At 47.6% G+C, this 20,130-nt stretch overlaps 1 protein-coding gene and 1 long non-coding RNA gene across 4 annotated transcripts in view; one reads left to right on the top strand and one right to left on the bottom strand.

Moving 5' to 3' along the window:
- The window catches only part of LOC128886276 (uncharacterized), a 120,124-nt gene that overhangs the window by 50,841 nt on the left and 49,153 nt on the right, over positions 1-20,130 (bottom strand). The window lies entirely within an intron of this gene.
- Positions 8,266-12,721, top strand: LOC128888424 (uncharacterized). Its single transcript, XR_008460260.1, has 3 exons — positions 8,266-9,124; positions 12,038-12,186; positions 12,271-12,721. It is a non-coding gene; the product is annotated as an uncharacterized LOC128888424 (long non-coding RNA).

The raw sequence follows: 20,130 nt of genomic DNA on the forward strand, positions 1-20,130 counted from the left end.
CGCAACACGATTCTCCGCAGGAAACCCCGAGAATTTCTTGGAAAGTTCGGCGGCTGAGACGACCGCGATTTCTGCTCGGTACGTTTGACAGAGTAACGACCGTTCGCGCTATATTCTCCGAGGCAATATTGCTGGAAGCACTTTCCGATATCGATTAATGGTTTAATTCGGCTACACTGCCAGCGGACCAGCTGGGAAAGGTATCGAATCGGTTTGGATCACTGAAGGCAAAAAGGAACATCGAGTCTGCAGTTTGAATAAATAATTAACCAATCGCTTTTAGAGTAATCTGTATCGCGTACAGCCATATCCGTTTTCTAAAAATCGTTTATACGAGTCATTCGATTCGATGAAAGAATGTATGGAAACGCCGAGACTCGAAGCACGAAACGTAAACAATAATTACGATGAATACCTGAGGCGAGAACTTTTTTTTGGAAATAGCCGTTGATTCGTCTGAAATCGAGTCTCCGAAATTCTATTTAAAAGAGAAAAATGTGCGCGTTAACAGGTTACACAGGTACGCGACAATAATTTTCCGTTGGCAGCGACATGCGATAGTTCCGAGCTAGGTTTAATTAGCGAGAGAAAGGAAATACGTTCACGAGGAAGGAGAAACGTCAAGGGGGTCGACAGTAAACTTTCGGGTGTGGTCACAGAATCGCAGCCAATTTTACAGAAAGACGATTTCTCTCCTAGCTAACCTTAACTCGACCTCTTCTACTGCGCTTACAACTAAACGCTGCGTTGTTCCCAATGGACTCGCGTTACTTTTGTCCTTTCGTTGTACACGTGTTCGGCACAGTAAAAATAAGTAATAGGTCCCGAGTATCTTAAGTTTTAAAAGTATCGTTGAGCGAAACCGTGGGTATGCCTTGAGAAATAAATAAAATAGGCGTCGCGCAGCTATAACGTAACTGAAACTACGAAACCCTCAACGTAGCCGTTCGAAAACGTTTAAAACGAAACGATAACCGTTCTCGAGAAGTCTCGAGGTTCCGCGGCGGTTAGGCCGAATAAAATATTCCTGAGCGGCGAGTCGTTCCTTTTCTAAGCGCTCTCGCGGCGTTTCTATTCAGCCGATTTTGTCTTCGTTACCAGAGCTCTGTTCACCAGCTAGAACACAGCCGCCTCATGAAACATTTCCCGGGCGAAACGTCGGCCAGGGTTTACGGGCTTGGGCTCGATAAACGCGCGCGCGCAGCGCCGTCCGTGAGCGAACACCTCGGCCCTTTAGGGCCGTCCGTAAAACCGGCCTGCGTTAGTTACACCACGTGAACATAAAAAATGCACCGAACCTGCATTGTCCTTTCTCGTGCTCGTCGCTAGGTTATCGTTCGGGCTGCTCGACCGGCTAACGGCCCGCCAAGATAAGCAGCAAGGAACAACGGAAACCGCCTGATTTCAACAAGCGTCGCGCCGTACCTGCACGCCTGCAGTTTTTCCTTATCGGAAAATTCTGTGAGTCGTGGCTGTGGATTTACGACATTCTATTCGAATTAGGAGACAAAATTAAGCAAATATTTATCAACGAGAACTAAACGTTCGCAAACGATAATAATAACATCTATGGCGCTGAATCTCTGCGAACGTGGAATTCCAATCTGCATAGAGAAGCACGGTCGTAAGAATCCTCGAATGCTCGAGCAATTTAGTCCGAAAGCAACGGCGATAAACAATTTTTTCTTTCGCTGGCAACAATCACTCGCGACTCGTGACTCGCCACGATCCACGGCAATTCAAAGTAATCCCCCGGCCAGAAAAACTCCATTTCCCCAAATTCACAAGATTCGCGTTATATCCGCGTATAATGATCCCACCTAATGTTATTCATGAGGAAGTTGATCGACCTATAATAAGTTTTCCTCGAAGATACCACAACTGTGTCGGCCTGGTAAGGATCGGGAGCCATAGAGTCGCAGGGAAGCGAACGCGGTAGGATCGCTCGATCGAGTTACTCTGCTCCTGGCTCCGCCATATTGGAGGCAGCAAAACTTAATAAAGCCGATTGGTAAATTGCCACGGAGAACTACGGCTTGGAAGGGACTCCCTCGATCCTCTGCCAACACCTGCGTACAAACACAACCCCTCCAAGTTCGTCCGGGTCGAGGAGAAAAGTGGGAGAGCTCGTCGACACAGAGAGGTTCGGTGGCGTTTACCCTGATTCTCGGTAATTAGCGGTCCACGCGTAATCGAGTTTTGATCTTTTTTGCGTAACAGCTAGGTATACGAGCGGTGATTAGTTCCGTCGAGGGGACTGCGAGCTCCTGTTTGATGTTGAGTCGCGTTCATGGGGTTCGGTTTCTTTGAACTTGGTCAGAGGGACCACTGGGTAAGAGTAAGTTTAGGGATGTTCTGTTTGGATATCGGGTAATCAGGACTTTGCGACTACGCGGTTTGCGTTCCAGCGACTTTCGAGCTCGTAAATAGCGATACTCGTAAATACTGTTAAAATTACCAGACGCTCTCTCGAAAACTATTCGATTTAATACAATTCAAAATAATTCCAGCAAGAACGTTTTTCGACTTACTTTCATTGGTAAGAGGGCGTTGTTTCGTTAAAATTTACCCGCAGACTCCGTAGGTATAAACGCTAGCTCCCGAAACTCTCTGTATACCGTAAGCCTAGGAGCAGCAGCGTCGTCTCATCGGCTTCAACCCATTGGGAAATCATCCCTTAGGCCTTCGACTCGAGCCAGCCACCCAACCCTCCCTGAAGATACGCGAATTGCTCCTCCAGCCGTACTCGCCCTTCGGCGATTGATACGCGGAGCTTAAATTATACATGGGCCTAATCCCCGACGCGCCTTAGGCGGCTCTGGGACACGGATCCGCCTCAGACCCGTGCTATCATGCGAACACCGACCTCTCCGATCCGTTGAGCCGTCATTTTTACGTCCGCGCCAAGGAACTCCCATCTGATGTTTTTATACTCGTATAATTTGTATAGACTGTTCGTGAATAATAATGGGATTTTACCCGTTGGCTAAATAATCGAATAAATTTGAATTCGAATCAGTTTCGATGAATGTTACCAGCAGCCAGCAGGTGACTCTCCATCGTTCGATATTAAATCTCACTGGTAAAATATTGACGTAGCGGCGAGGATACTCGTGCCAAGTAACGCGTAAGTTTGGACTTTGTTCACGATTATCGTAATCCTGGCAAACGACCGTCGGTACTCCGCGGTACTTCATCAAAGAGACTGTATTCAACCGAAAACCGCAGGATACACTACGACCGCCCGAAAGGAGGGCTCCCCGAGGACATCAAACCCATAGGCAAACGGGAAACTTTGCCACACATCGCCGGATCGTCCAATAATACTCCGTAACGCGTTACTAAAAAAGATAAATTTATTATCTGTAAACGCGAAAGCAAACATTTCTTTCCTTTTTAAAATGTACGGATAAAGAATCGCAAGTTGGATTTGTGTTAAACGATTCGATTGCGACGAAACTGATCGTTGGCGTTGTTTCGAAACGATTCCATCGGCCAGCTCGTGTTCGTTCGTTTCTGGTAGATTTGTTTCGCTAGTTCGTGGTCTCGATGACGGAACTGTGTCCTACATCCGTGGGAATTGGCTGGTTGTTTGAAAGTTGTACGTTACAAAGGACCGGACGACGGTAAAAGGCTCGCGTGGTTCGGCGAGCGTTGTCTGGGATTTTTCCGTATAACCCGCGGGCATGGTAAGCGCGAGAAGTGGTATAGGACGACGCGTGGTCAGACATCGACTACTATTCGCACCTTGGATGAAAATTATATTAAATTTGAATTTTGAATTTTGGAACGGCGCGATCGATTCTTCTTCTTCTTCTTCTTCTTCTTCTTCTTTGAGAGGTAACGAGTAAGTAAATCCATCTAATGTGTCGTTCAGCGAATGTCTCGAGTCGAGTAACGAGAGTTAGAATTGCTAGCGATATCCCGAGGCCAAATTGAACCCCGAGGCTCGACAGCTCGGCAGAAATTACGACCGGTGACATTTTCTACGTAATTTATCAGCCAGGAGGTGGGCGTCCGCGATGCCTCGAGCAGCTCGAGTTCGGCGTCGCGTCGTCAGAGTTGCTCGAAGACGGTGAAACCTTCAGGCGGCAAGTGAGACGTCGTCGACGTCGTACGGCGTAATTCGAGAGTTCGGCCAATCCCTCTGCCGTGAAAATCTTTACTCGTCTGTTCGCTACGATGACTGACGATGCGTCGATCGGACGTATAGTATAGTTCTTGCCGCTTCCAGCCCGGGATTCGACGTTACCGTACGTCGAAGGAACGGGCCTCATCCGTTACTTCCGTCGACCTTCGCGTTCGACACCGCGTTGACGGACGTTGAGTTAATTTCGCTGGCGCCTCGCAAATCGATAGTGGCAATCGTTCTCCGTTCCACCAAGTTGCCGTCCGCCGTTGAACGACGTTTGCCGAGATTCAACATTTTCAAGCATGATTATTGGGTAAATACGAACGTCGTGTCTGAAGCGACCCTGCCCTCATGTCGATATGTGGATTTATAGGATTTTGCGAATTCGGTGGAACGTTCACGTTTTCTGACTTTTCGATTTAACAATTCCTACCGCTACGAACAAGACAACCGCGTGTAGATTACGAAAAGTGATGGATTCGACGTGAAATGATCCAGAGAAAAATGAATTCCAAAATTCTTATAGTCGCGTGGATTCGTCAAAGGGACCCTTCATCCGCTGCAGTCCGAAACCGGAAATATCCTTCCTTTGGAACGGGATCCGATGGTTAATTGGATTCTGATACAGTATCGCGGCGACGATTCTACGATGAACGATAACGCATCGATCTCGAGGCTCGTGAATTCGGTATCAGTATCGTAAGTTAAGACTGTTAGGTATAGATTCCGCAGATCTCTCCACCAAATAGACTCTCCCAATGGATATCCATACCAAAGTGCATCCGTTTGAATTTCGATTAAACGGACCACCGAAATCACGAGGAGAGAAGACCGCCGCCGCGCGCGCGCGGGGAACACATCTTCGATTATAACTTTAAATTAATTCCATTAAGTTCGTAGCGCGATTACACATCGCAACGCATTCTTAGATCAGGATAATTAAGTTGTTTCCTCGCGCGAATACAAGCCACGGTTAGTTCCAAGTTTTTGTTTAGAATAGCCTAGAGTGAGACTGGTTTAACGTCGCAGCCGTTTCCACGAGAACAAACGATGCCTTTGGTATTCCGGGCACTCGTTTTTAGAAAAACACCGTCCACCGAATGCTATTAGATTTGCCGATAGAAAGCAAACTTCTCCCGAATTTTCGATTAACCGAATTATCAAAATCACGTGGGTTGTGGCGGCGCGCGCAACGGCACGGATCGGAAGTTTAAATTAGTTTTGTCGAGTTTGCCGGGCGCAGGCTAACGTCAACGCGACGAACTAAACCTTAATGTGGCGGCCATGATTTTGAATTATTGGATGTACATAATTCCCCGGTGACGGATGCTGGAGTGGACGGAGACCGCCGCTGCTGTTGCTCGCTCGGTCTCTCTTAACGGATACACATCGAACTACATCCCCCTCAATTTCGATTAAGTGCTCCATCAAAATGGCAACCCTCGAGAGCAAACAGCTAGAGGGCAACGTCTCCGTCGCGCCTTGTAATTGGTCACTTCGCTCCCGCCGCGCCACGCTGGACCCCGAAGTTCACCGATTTCGACGTCGTTAATTACGACTCGTGATTGCGATTTTTAGATCGATCGAACGAAAGAACGACAAATATTTTTCGATCGATGACAACGAATACGAGTCAAGAAATGGAAAGTACGGGGTCTTCCAGTCATCGATCGCGGTTCTCTCTGAGGCGCAGCCACTTCGCCGGCAGTTTGGAAATAAATCAGTCACGTTGCGTACTCCGAAGCGACGCAAGACACCCCGGCGACGAGGGTGGAAGACGACCGAAAGAAGGGAAGAAAGAAGTACGGGCGTACTTTCGAGCCTCTCGATTTTCCTGGTCTTTTTACGGTGTACCGCAACGACGAGTCGGTCGGGTATTTCGAAAACTCAAAGGGAATCTCAGACCGCGCCGACCTGCACACCCTTTCAGACGTTTCTCAAACTCCGCGGTAAGTTCTGATTTACGATCGTCCATCGACCTTCTTGCCTCTTCTGCTGCCTACCACCGCACCTCGAATACAAATCTCGAGAAATGTATACCGTATATGCCCTTCGGAAGAATTATTTACCTTGCTCGGATATTACCTTGAACCTTCCGCCTTCGGTGTATGTTACGTTTAAAACAACTATTCACCCAAGAGAATCTTAACGCGAGATCGAAGCATTTAAAGAAGAAACGACAGAAGAAAAAGAAAAGAAAACGCCAAGATTCTTCCAGATTGGCATGCTTCTAATTTTTTCGAGTTTCTTTCTTGATTGCAACACCTCGTTCCATCAAGGAGAACCAAGTTCTTTCTACGAGAGATTCGAGAGGTGCTACGCTCGACCGACGATCCAGAGTCTCGCTACGAACGGCAGATACTCACAAGCGTTTCCTTCTCGAAAACCAGTTCGGAATCAGTCGCCGTAAATACTCGCGTAGATTAAATCCCGCTGGGTGGCGGGTTCCCATTCGACACCCATCGACCGTAACGTGTGGTTAGATTTGCTTTCGCGTAACGTTCCTTTGCTTCAGGGGTGCGCAACTTAAATGTTCTCGCAAACCGAATCAATCGTAGTCGTAATTGAGCGGGCTTTCGTCAAAAACGTTGATTTTTCCAAGGAAAAATGAAATCGATGCATGATATTCGCTTCGTTTAAGATAGCTTGCAACAATCACAGACACTCTGTTCGTTTAGCGTGTTGCGCATCCCTGTTGCACCGGGTACCGGAATCGGAGTATGTATACAGAATTCGCGAACAACTCTATGGTCATAAGATGCAGCTAGGGCCGGCCTGTAATTATTTCTTCGATAAATATTCTCTCTGTCGTCGTCGTCGGTTGGCCAGCTCGCTCGCTTGTTTCGCTTTTATTAAACTCGTGCTGTTTCGCCGTCTCTGTCGATTCACCCCACCCTCCCCCCTCCCCCAGCCGCAAGATTTTAATAAAAGCCGATATTAAAGGTATTAAGTGCGGAGCCGTCGCGAAACTCCCTGAGCACAAAGCCGCGATTTCTTTCGTTTAACTTTCTACCGTCGCTTCTCCGGTCGAGTCCTCGATCGAATTACGGCTGATCGATTCCGCGAAGGAACGCAACGAAACTTTTCAACTAGGAGTATTCCGCAACAGCGTTGCCAATTTTTTTTTTTTTTATTCGTGACGATCCAAGACGAGATCGACCCGCGCTGAAGCGACAGACCCATCGTATACTTCGCCGATCGCCAAGAAAGTTGCACCAGATGTATCCAGCTTTCCGGAGTCTATCAAAATATCATCAATCTTCCTCTGGGTAGACAATTTTAAAATAACCATCAGGCGCAGACGAAACAACGAGCTTCCGAACGCACAGCGGCCGTATCCACCCCTTTCCATACATATAGGCCGCCACTAGGGTGTAAGGGGAACGTCGATTCGAGGGCGAACAGGATATCCCGAAAAAAAGGTCGGACACTCTCTTCCTTCTTCTCAGACCCAAAATACGATCGAGAAATCGTAGCCACGGGTGAACGATAAAATCTGCTCCTTTTTGCCTATCCTCGGTCAAGGTACCTCTCCCTTGCTTGTAAATCTTCGCCTGATGTCTTACTTGCTTCGATTGCGCGTCGTTAATATCAGGTTTGAGAGACGCAAACCTTTCGTATACGCCAATACAAGAAAAAGCAACGAAATAAAATTCTCGAAATAATATTACGCGCGTGATCCCTTTCGTAAGATATGTTCGTTCTTGTAAACGCGATTTTACGTCTATTCCTGAAACGGACGTGTTCGGCCATGCCCACGGTTGCAGTGAAATGTTTAAGTAGATTACGCCGTGGTTGGTCAGACGTCGGTTCCCAAAGCATCGCAGGATTCGCAGGTACGGTGGCAGAGTTTGGTACGTCAAAGTAGATGCGGGCATTCATAGTATAGTGGCTCAGAATTGCCGAGGCGTTCTACGTGAAATTCGACCAAGTTTAATCGTTAATTGTCGGTACGTATGGAGTAAATCGGTGAACGATAAATATTACGATTTTTGCTCGAATATACCAAAAAGTAAAAAAAATCGAAAAGTAAAAATGATCTCGGCGTCGAACGTTTCGCAAATGTTCTTCTTCGGTTGAACGCGTCAAAGTAGATACAGACGCTCGTAGACGATCGCGGCGTTACACGATGTACGAGTTATCATCGTTTGCATTACCTACGGCAGCGCGGATACGGTAAAGCGTTTTCAAGGGAACAATTCCAGTCCTCGAAGATCAAGAGCCCCGTTAATTCCCCCATGAACATCCCGATTAGAAACTAAACGCCACGGTCTGTGTACACTCGCTTCCCGTTAATGATTCGGTTACAAAGCCTGTCGGTGGATCCGCAGCTCAGACAGAACGCATGCTATCCACCTGCGCCCTCTTGGATCAACGGCTCTGCGCGTTCGACGTGCAACGAGAAGATCTCCCGATAGAAACCCACGGAGCTCCAACTAGACAGGCCGGATCACGAACGAACGCAGACACGAGTGGATGAAGAACGATCGGGAGCTCGAAGAATTTTGAACTCTTTTGAGAGGATTCCAAGACGAAAGACTGGAGAAAAACGGTCGAGCTGTACGGGTGCTATCGATCGGACGGACGGAAACAGTGATCAACGTTGAAGCGGATGCTGAAAGAACGACCAAGGAGAGATGCTTGGATTCGGAAGAGATCAGAGGATGACCGAAGAAAAAAGGAGGAATTTCGGGACCGGAATCGGTCGGTTGAAGATGATCGTCGAAAACTCAGACGAACGGCTAAAGACCGGTGAAGAATTCTACGTTGTAGAAAAGATCGAGAAACGAGAAATCAAAGAAACCACGGAAGAGTCTCGGGGATCGGTTGAGGAGATGCGACGGGACCAGGGATTCGAAATCCCGCAGCGTTCGATATCCCTTCGTTGATTCCAACGGTGTCTCTCCAATTTGTTCTGTCTACACATACATCCGTTTGTCGATGACTGTTCTCTCGCGCTTCGTTGCTGTTTCGGATCAAAGAACGCGAAAGGTTTGTCCTTGAATTTTTATTTTTTTTCTTTGCGAAGACTAAATGAGTTTTATATACAAGTCTACCCTAACAGAAGTCTGTGTAAAAAAGTCCACTATATTCGAATACTCTCGTTCGTAATCTCGTTCTCTCTTTCTCCAGAAGATTCTCTTTTCCTATAAATTTCGCTCGTGTGTACGCGTCACGGTGTTTCGACCACCGCCCCCCCCCCCCCCCGTACCTCCCTTTTCGGACCGTTCTATCTGAGAGCTGTCGTCATAAATTTTCATCGGCGTTCCGCGCGCACGCGAGTGTCAAGGCCAAATAATTTATTCCCTCGCCACCCTCGAGATCCATCCGGCTGTCCAGCCAGCCCGATGCTCGGCCAATTGTTATGCAGATTGAAGTAACACTAGCCGGCAGTTACCGTTGCAATTTCAGCGATACTTAGCTGGATGAAGTCGCCTGATTCGAGCCGACCCGTAAATAATGTCGTTTCCTGCTCTGCGAGCAACCCCCACCCTCCCAGTCCCGGGCTAGATAATACCGATTGAGCTGATCAGAGCTACGATCGATGTTGGAACGTCGACCGAACCCGTCGATTCGATTCGAAAAAAACTTTTAACGAGAAATTATCGTAATCGCGGTTGCTCAACCTAATATCAATTATTCCGAAACGATCGTTATCATGGAATTTGCTCTAATTAGTTAGCTATTCAAATTTTGCAAACAAACTTGCCGCAATGCGATCAGCGGTTGAATTGTCTTAAGCCTAGAGGGCATCGTCGATGCGAGTCACGTTCCACCGCTAATTACCAGGATGCTTATTGTTAATCGGCACAAAGACACTCCGACATCAAGGACACGAGACTCCATTGTCGCGAACGTGTAATATCTGGCTAGCGTTAATTATCGTCGCGTTAGCGAAGTGCCAAAGCATATATCGATTTCCGCATCTACAATGTATCGTTACGAATCGACCATTCTTGACCAATTGACCGCATCTCGTTACAATGTAACGCGTAATTCGATTAATCGTTCTACATTACTAAACGAATAACTCGGAAACGATTTGTTCGAAAGTAATACAAGTATCTCGCGATCGGGTTCAACGCCGTCGCCTGTCACCAGCGACTACCTTGAATTACAAAGCGCCAAGGAATCGCGAAAAATTTTCTCCTTGTCGCCATGGTAGTGAGAAGAAGATAAAAAAAGAAACCCGTCCGACGGTAAATGAGACGTTTATCTGGACTTCGGCCAGCTCTGCTTTCTCCGAAGTGTCGTTTTAAGGGACACGAAATAATCTCTGACCGCGGTTAGTCGGGGATCGAACACTTTTTCTACGGAACGATCTCTGGCCCGAAACTTGGCTGGTCTGTCCGCTCGCGTAATTCGCGTAATCCGACGAAAGTCGTCGTTAATCTTTGTCCTTTCTCGAATCTTTTCTCGTTCCTTCCCGAAACGAGATTCGATCGGGACGCATCGAGCTCTGCCTCGCTAGAGGGTTAATTTGACGGTTGCCAGCAGCTTTTAAACCGGTGGGATTAACCAAGAGCGACGAGCGCTAATAAAAGCATGTCACGTCGCGATAGCCTAAACGCGAAACACATCCTTCTTGCCGGGTTGTAATTAGCGTTGCCTCGGTTCGACGTTAACGCCGGGTTGATCGATACAGTCAACCTGGTCTCGCGACTGGAACGTCTTGCAATGCACTCACGCCATTTACATAATTACATCTAGCTCGCCTGGACGCTCGGAGACTACACTTTTCCGTCGATCGATTTCGAAGAAACGAAAGCAATTCTAATTTCACTTAAGGCCGACAACGCTGTTCGCGACGTGGCAAATATTTGCCGACTATCGGCTGAATATTCCAAGATCGATTAAGACCGATCGATCCTCGAGCTAGGGCGGTGGTTTAGAGTTAATAGACGACGAAAGAGTCATCGGAAAGCTGTTACAAGTTCCAGCTTGATTTAATAACGAAAATTTCAATTGGCCGAGAGTCGTTCGCATCGAAGCGTCGTCGGTTCTACTACAGTCTTCTACTAGGACCTTATTAGAGCGTCTCGTACCGCGACCTGGTCGTAACGTAACGTTACAGCGAATTTTGTGCTGTAATTGTCAAGAAATCTCGCAAGCGAATGGCATCCGGTCGCACCATCCCGCGCGTCGTAGCTGTTCAACGAGCACCTTGTTGCATTCCGTGCACACGTAGGCGCACATCAAGGGGAAGGAAGGAACATTTCGGTATGCAAGGGGACGTTTAATTTAATTGCCGCACGAAATTCCAACGAGGTCGGAATTACCCTCTGTCGTCGCACCGTCCTACCGGTTTTCGCACGTCATCATTTCAGCGACGCGATCCTTCGGATTGTTTCTATCCAGATGTAACTGCACCTAGGGTCGCGACTCGTCTTCGCGAACGCGGAAAGTTTCTTCTTGCGAAAAGCTCGAGAGGACGAGAACGAGAACGAGAACTACGAGAATTTGCTCCGTCTTTTCCCACCACCCTGGGCTCTTCTCGATGCTCGTTTCTCGCGTTCGAGGATAACAGCATCGGCTTTACGCGCTATCACCGGGAAACGAGAATAGAATTTCAATTTCCTCGTTTCCTCTGTTTATCATCCTTCCTTGTTCTTAGGGTATCGCTAAACGCTGGCTTAGCGATTGCGCTTGCAACGCGTTACTTTCGAGGGACAAAAATATTCGCTTCCATTCGCTTAGCAGTTTCTGTTGTCGAATCATTCCCAGCTCGCTCGACGCGGGTACCATCGCCGAGGACCACCCCGATTACGAATCCCTCGACTGAAAATAGTTTCGCTGTAGGCTTCCCGGGGCAGTTGCGGTTCACTTGGGGGACATTACTGAAATTGGTATCCGTAATTGCGTCTGCGCATGGGTTGGGAATAATTGGATTCGCTTCGCTTGCAGGTAGGCCGAGTAAAAAGCGACAGGAATTTTTCTCGTCTGCTCGAAAAGGTAGAGAAATACCGACGTCGACGCTGGCGTTGCAAACGCACGTTTCCCTTGGCTTCCCGACGGACCCTTGTTCCAGAGAACGTTGCCGTGGCCCAGCGGCGGTAAGATCTAATTTACCAGGAGTTAAATAATTTAATGGCTCGTTTCCCTGCGGTCCTTGGCCGTAACACGCCTTTTGTTTATAGGTCAGCCTGTGCTGAAGTTTGAAGCTGGCGAAATTTTGATGCGTTTCTCGGCGCATGGTAAATCTCTTATTTTATTTCGTACCGAGTGGCTCCGGAACGAAAGGAAAAAAGAGTGCTGAAAAAAATGAGGAACGAATCGTTAATTTTAAACGCGAGCTTTATACCGGTTTTACGGCAGCTGCCCTCCACCAGCCAAAGGAACTAGCCTTGTTTCCAGGTCCGGGTTTCCATCAACGTTTCCCGCCTTTCTCACCGCCGAGGGCGAACAAGTTGTAGTTTATGTATATATTACGTATAATACGAGATAAACGTAATCCTTAATTTTTTTCATCGGAACGCAACGATCGCAGTCTCGAGTTTAAAACGGTACGCGTACAAATATTCGTAAATATTACGAGGTTGGAAAACGTTACATCTTGCTAGTCTTATTTCAGTGGAAAGGGCTACCGACTACCGTAAAAACAAATAATCAAATAAAATTTCCTGCTGCGAAAATTGAGGCATTCTTTAATCACCGACCCGTAATCCCAAAGAAATTAATCGAATGCACGAGCAGAGGCGCGATGACGAAGTCGTTAAAGAGCAATCTTAAGAAAATCCTGCATAATTCACGGTCGAGTGGCCAGCCGCCTCTTTGACGTCGCTAAATCCCCTCTCGTTTCCCGGGCAGCCCTCGGACCGGCCTTAATTTGTCTTGCAGAGCACGTTGCGAGCCTCAAACGCCACTTTTCCGCTCGAGCGGCTCGCTCCGAACGGTGTGCCAAGGAGACCCTAACCCGTCCAACGGAGAATCTCGAGAAGAATATCTGCTCCTCGAGAGCGACGGAGACAAAGTCGAGAGATTTTGTAAAAACGTGAACACGATTTTAACCTTAACCGCGACGAAAACACGCCGGTAGAGAGGAGAAGAGATCGCAGCGAACCTAAACAACTCTCGAAAAGGATTGTCGACGAAGAGGCGAAACCAACGGAACGATCTCTCGTTAAAGACGAAGAATCGAACGACAATGGGAAAAAGATCCGATCTTGCTCGAGAAATTTGGCCAACTTGCAAAAATAGAAAGGCAATCGTGTCGTAGTTGAACAGCTCGAAGAAAAGGTCGCGTTTGACTTGAAAAACTTTGATAGAAGACGGAAGGAGGGAGCTGCGCGAGACTCGAGAAACTCAGAAAATAGGCGATAACATCCAAACGATAAAATCGCGAAGAAAACCGGAATAACGATCTTAAAAAGTCGGGAGAACCTGAAAAGATGGAAGAGGAATCAGAGGAATCGCGTCGAAGAATCTCGGAACACGCGGTGCTCCAGGCTCGAGAAGTTGCCGGAGCATCCAAGGGACGGAGACTTCGCGTCGGATTCGAGAAGCCAAGAAGAACGATCGAAATCACAGGATGGAGAACAGTCCGGAGTTAAAGAGGGACGATTCAACGGAACTATCACGGGAAGGACGAGTAGCACGCGAGAAGACGAAGGCAAAGGTGAGCCAGAAACAGGAAAGGAGAGAGCAAGTTATGAGGCTGTATTTATCCCGGCTTAACCTACGACCGACCTAGCTCAACCTTTCGAGACCTGCGACTCGCCTGATTCGAGCCGCAATCGTGGATAAGAGCAAGAGAGGTACGCGAAACTGGCTGGTCGAATCACGGGGATGGAAGGGATGGAAACTCTGATTCCAGCGGAGGTGGCGCCATTCAAACTACCCCGGAACTAACCGTTCGTATAAATTTGTGGGGATCCGGTCGCGTTCGAGTGTAAGAGAGATATGGAGGCTGTAGCGCGATCAGCAGCCTGGACTCGTGTACGTTTTCCATCACCTAGCGCGTCGACTTTAGTCAAACTTACGCCAACGAGACATCGGAGGGAGTAATTTGTTCGATCGGCCCTGGAAAGTCGAGAACGAGTTAAACAAATATATATGAGAACGTATGTTTAAACTCGTATTTCGCGGAAAGTCACAGGGGACGAATTCCAATTGGCGACCCACGTTCTCCTCGTAATTTGCCGCCAATTCCCCGTCCGATCGATCGCAATTATCAAGAAACATAATCTCATGGTCGCGCCGCGCGTCGAGCCTGCGGATAATAGCCACCTGGCAAGATTACGAGGATTTTAATAGCTCAGAATTGCGTTAATCCACTTAGTTGGAAGCGCGAGGGCAATAGTTAACGATCTTTGCCGCGATCCGTCTCCCTTGATTCGAGATAATCGGGCACCCGCGTTTCCTGATTCAGTTTAATATTCTACGATAAAATAGTGTTCGTTGAATTACGTTTCATCGTACGTCGATTACCTCTGTCAATTGCTCTGCAATTTGTCAAGGAAAAACGCTACTCGCAACCTCGGCTTGTCTTTGCAACCATTCCTCTCACAATCAGTCAACTGACAATCGTTGGCTTTTCAAAAATTATTAGTTTTGCAATATCGTGTAACGAAGGCTATTTACTTTCACATAGCACCGTGACAAACACGTGTCACACATGGAAGCGAGAATGGTTAGGGGTAGGGTCTACCGTGAAGTTTACGAAGCTTCGGTTTGCGCAACCAAGAGCACTTTACAAATATGTTGATTTTCTAATTTAAGTACCTGTTACTCACGAAGCATAAAGGAAAACATTTTTTTAATTTCAAAAGATGCCATGAAAATATGCGTTCCGTTTCAGAAAGGAAAAGGATTCCTCCGAATAATTAATTTCGATCTCCGATAAGTTTAGATTCGCCGTTGGGGCCGCGAGAAAATTGGCGCGGCTGTTTGGCTAATTTAGCTAAATTACTCGAAGCGAGACGGAGACCGGTGTCAATGTTCGTGCTCGTTGCCCGGCCACGCGATAACGACTTCGATATCGACGTTCTCGACTCGGCCACCCTTTCGGCCGATTCGGTTTTGTAGCGCGAAGGGGAGACTTTTCGCGTTCGACGCGATAGAATTAACAATCGAAGGGTCGACCATCGTCCGCCGCCGGCTCCAAAGCCCCATTTCGTTGCACCGATTCACCAAATGATCAACACGCGTATCCCCCCTCCCCCGAAGCCTTTCCTCTGCGAGTTCTGTTTCCGATGGCGAGCTATTAACGGACAATAACGCCTAATTATATAAATGTTTCCAGAGCGCGTCATGGCGGAAAGCGAATTATTTACGCGATCTGTTGAAAACTGTTCACACGAAATCACTCCGCCTTTGACGAATTTGTTTCGGTTCAGTAGATGGAGTGTAACAACGAAAATTAATATCGCGTAGTTTTAAAAAATTCTAGATTTATACATTGTCATCTAATCGGTGATCGCGTCACAGGCTCCATGTTTCGACGAGATTTATAATGCTGTTTCATCCCGAACCGCTCCAACCCGAATAATAACGTAACTCGCGTAACGTAATTCACGACGTCAGAAGATTACGCGTTAAATCTATTTTTATTTCCGATTCGCATCTATTTCCGCTCCGATTCCTCTCGACGTGTACGATGTCACGAATTCTGGCTTAGCACACGCACGATATTCGACGTCCACCGACCAAATGGAAAATTATGTGCACGGACGCGGATAAATGTCAGGGGAAAAGCTCCGCTTCCGATCGGAACTGCTGACAAAGTCAGACGTAGGAGCTACGCCGCCGCGTCTGACACGAACAGGCTGCCTCTACTGACAGCTTCGCGGCCGTCCATGACCGGAATAATTCAATTGCCCCCTGGTGAAATTTTTTTCTACCCTTTTCCTCCATGGCATTTATATCCTCTTTGGCCACGACCGCCGTGGAGGAATCTTTCTAGAAAGTCAAGCGAGCGCGACGTTTTGTTGGAAAAATACGAGTACGCGATCGCGTCTGTCTCGACAGAAATCAATTGAACGACAGACTTTTCTATACCGATGCGTATCGATACGAAAACGTCGCGTTAACGTATCGGACAAGTTTCGATATCTAACGCGCGAGACTCTGGCCTTTCTTTTCTCTCAACTTGCAATTGATATCGTTAAAAGGGGCCAGGGATTGCGTAAAGTACGTTGTTTGCGGGCAAACGACGTCGCTCAGAGCTCGAGTCTGTCGCTCGGGGCTGTACGAGTAACCGGATAGAAGAAAAGGCCGCTTCAGATCCCTGGCAGGCTTTAAGCCAGATAAAATAGGAACACCCCCTCGCGCTTGGTCGTTCTATCCGTGCGTCTCATGACGGTTTTCTCCGACAAATTCGCTGTTGTCGCGGAACACGGCGACAAAGGAAACTGGGACGTTAATCAATTGTCCCCTGTATCGCTTTCGTCGTTACGAAATTCTCCTGCTCCATTGTTCCGTGCCGAAGAACCAATCTGCTTCGAAAACCGCCTCCCGAGCGATTCTAGAAACGTGTCCAATTACCAAAAGTGGTAATCGATCCTCGTCGATCACTAACGCGGGAGCTCCGCCCGATCTCAAAGGTCACGGGTCTTGCAGAGCTACGCGAAACTGCAGATGAACGTCGAGACGACGCAGTTTTTCTCCGACCAGGATCGCCCTGACCAACGTTCTCGCAAACGGCCGCCATTTAATCGCGAAGGAGACTCTCTTTGCGCAGCATCTTTTTTCATCTAGTCCAATTACCGGCTCCCTCCGGGATCCGTAATTACGGACGCTAGAACCTTGGAAAAATTCGGACTCATATTTTTACGTCCACCTTTTTAAACGTTACCGAGAATCGTGCGCGTCGACGGCGCTAAGTCCGAGCATTAATCGAAATACTCACCGATTGTATTCTCCTTGTTGCACGTTTCGAGAAGAACGAGAAACCTGCATCCAAGACTGGATCGTCACGGAAAGACCATCCAACGCCTAAACCCTTCGACATACGCATCGGAACGGCAGCCTTTTTATCGAAAAAAGTTCCTCTAATTGCCAAAGAAGCGTTCTTGTCGGTGAACCGATGGACTGTCCAATTGGCCCTGAGAGAAGGATCTTCCCTAGTTGGATTTTCGTTTTGCTCGATGTAAGACCTCGTGATCTAACATCGAACTGCGCTTCGTCTTATTCGCGAGTCGTGGTCAGAAGAAATAAAGAGTAGAGCAGAGAAATTACTAAAATTACGACCCCTTAATAGCCATGAATTTTTACGCATTTTTTACGGAAAGACTGGCGTACTGAATATCGTGTAAAAGCATGCGGCTACCTTAACGATATCCAACGTGCGATTTTTCGGATAAAATATGGTTCGAAAGCGAATCGAGCTAACGTTGGATTCGTCTTCTGGATTCGAGTCGAAAGGTAGGTCGATCAACAACGACGAGCGTAGTCGGCGAAGGGGTGGTACCTCCAATTTCCAGCTTTCGGTGAAACAAATGGCTTTCCGCTTTTTCTCCTTTCTCGCCTTCTCGCCTTCTCGCTGGATGCGAGTATCGAGTTTAGCGTCTCGAACGAATGAATAATTCATTTCATTCTCCGGGATTACGCGGCAGTGCTGCGGCGTGTCGGGGCCGACAGCGTGGATGGTGACCGAGCCACGTGTCACGAATACGCTTTTAATTGCCACGTCCTCGCCCAGAATTCTACGAATTTTCGCTACTGTACGAACACATCGGAGGATCGGGTCGCGTAACCGTGGAAATTCTGCAACGCCAAATGGTAACAATGAAACCGCAATCCAAACTTGGAATAATCGCTTTCCGATCGCGTATACGATTTGTTTTCCAAGGTTTATATTGATCGTTTTCCTTAAACCTTCCGCGTGCTCTTCGCAACGGCAAGTACAGGACCCAGGGATGCAGCCCACGAATCATACAAGGAAATCGGAGAACCTCACGCGTCTCGAAAGCCACTTTTTCGCGCCATTAAAGTCACGCCTCTCGTTCCGAGAGAGAAAAGACGAAAGAGGGAGAGCTCGCGCGCGAGCAGCTCCAACGAATTGGTTCGAGAGGCTCTTCGGGAAAGTGCAGAAATCAATAGTCCCCTCGCGAGCACGGGACAGGTTGGCACGCGGCAAATTGTACACGAATTCTGAACAATGGGTATTGATTGCCAGGAAGAAATTGGCGAGCGTCAAGCATTCCGCCGGAAAACAGGCTGTAATCGAGCGGGATGAATGCGGATCGTTTCGTGTCTATCGAAAGTTTTTCATCGATCCGATTTGGTTAATCCGTCCGACCATAATTTACCTTTTCCACTTAGAGTCGTATCAGATCGCGCGGCCTCGTCGCCTGTACGCGACAAAATTTCTATCTATATAAATTACAAGTTTGCGTACATTGAAAATTCACCGAACAGAATTTAAATAGCAGCCAAGTATGATCTATGTATACAATACTCTGCTCGTAAATTCGAGAGAAATTTATTCGAGCAACGGCTAACTCTGATTCCGACCAGTCTCATCCGAAATATTGATCCGAGCCTCGTCTCGAACCGCTTCAAAGAAATCGTCGCAAAACTCGAGGATCCACTTCCCAGGGAGCCCTTTGTTCCCTCATCGTTTCCCAAAAAATACACCAAGAGAATACCCAAGAGGCGGATTATTTTTCCCTCGGCCGTCAAGGGTTTCAAACGTTGATCGATCTTTACGCGACTCGCCGTCAACAACTAGAGTAACGCGAGCCGCCGTTGAACGCGTTGCCTGACAATTATATCATAAAAAATGATGCCTTTTTCGATGCTCGTCTCGCTGGGATCGTTGTTCCTTCATTTCGGGTGCATCGATCCGAGTAGTAGTTTAGGATTCTCTTTTTCGGGATAACAAAGTACGTAACAGTTTAACGAGGTAAAACGACTTGTGATCTTCGTATCTTCCCAACGGTTCGATTCAAAGGTGTCGGATTCCTCCTTCAACGAGCACTCGACGATAAATAAATGAGGAAAACGAAGGGAACAGTAGACTGTAAAAACGACCGCACCGCAAACGCCCGAGTTCGATACACGCTCTTTTCCAGTCGAATATATTTGTTCTTCGGCTATTTTTACGGTCTCCATTCCCCTTTGTTCGCTCGTTTTTGCTTTATTTCGATCGCTGTAATTATCTCGACAGAGGGTTGGGGTGGATGATGGCGAACACAGAGGCCGGATGGGGATCGAGCGATGATTTAAAATGGGAAATTCAAACACAGCCGACCGGGAAGAGCCTATAACGTTTGTAAACTTATTAATACGAACGTCGAAACAATTTTCATTAAGCCAATTCGAATACATACGAGTACATCGAGGCTAACGATCAAATGAACGAAACGCGGAATTATTCAGAGCGGCGAGATGAAATATATGAAACAGGAAATGAAATTCCCATCGCAAGTCTCCGGATATCGTCTCCCGAATACATCGTTTGCCAATGATCGACCATCGACGAGTCTTGAATACAATTATTCCCCTGCTTTGTTTTCGTTATCGAGCGCGATAAAATCGACCACGACAACAATAACCTGACCATTCCTTTACGTCGAATGAGCAGAAACCGCAGCAAAGTAACGATCCCCGTTTCTCGCGGTCAGTTTCATTTCGCGTGCGTTCGACAAGCCAAACTCCCGGCCGACGCGCACCAGGTGGTCCCAGTTGTTTCCCGGCGAGCGATAAACAACGGAACTTTGTAATTCGACCACCAAGGCGGAGTTCGTGATACGCGATCTAACGAACGAAAGATCGACCGGAAACGACCACGGTGAACGGAAAGGAAAAAAAAATGCAGAAACATGGGGTGTTGAACGGTCGAGAACAGACGGCGGCTGTCCAACTTCCCCCGATGGACTATTATTTTCGCGTAAACTCGCGGCGTTCGTCGAGCTGTCGAAGATTCCGTATTCTAGACACGAATTCTCACGCTGTTCGGCGAAAACTTGGAGCCGGTTGAAAGGGGACGCGAATCAGCGATAAGAACGATACCGTGGAAGGGTGATTTCATCTAACACGTTCGCATAAGAGCGTAA

This window comes from Hylaeus anthracinus, unplaced genomic scaffold (genome assembly GCF_026225885.1).
Source record: "Hylaeus anthracinus isolate JK02 unplaced genomic scaffold, UHH_iyHylAnth1.0_haploid 0, whole genome shotgun sequence".
NCBI lineage: Eukaryota > Metazoa > Arthropoda > Insecta > Hymenoptera > Colletidae > Hylaeus > Hylaeus anthracinus.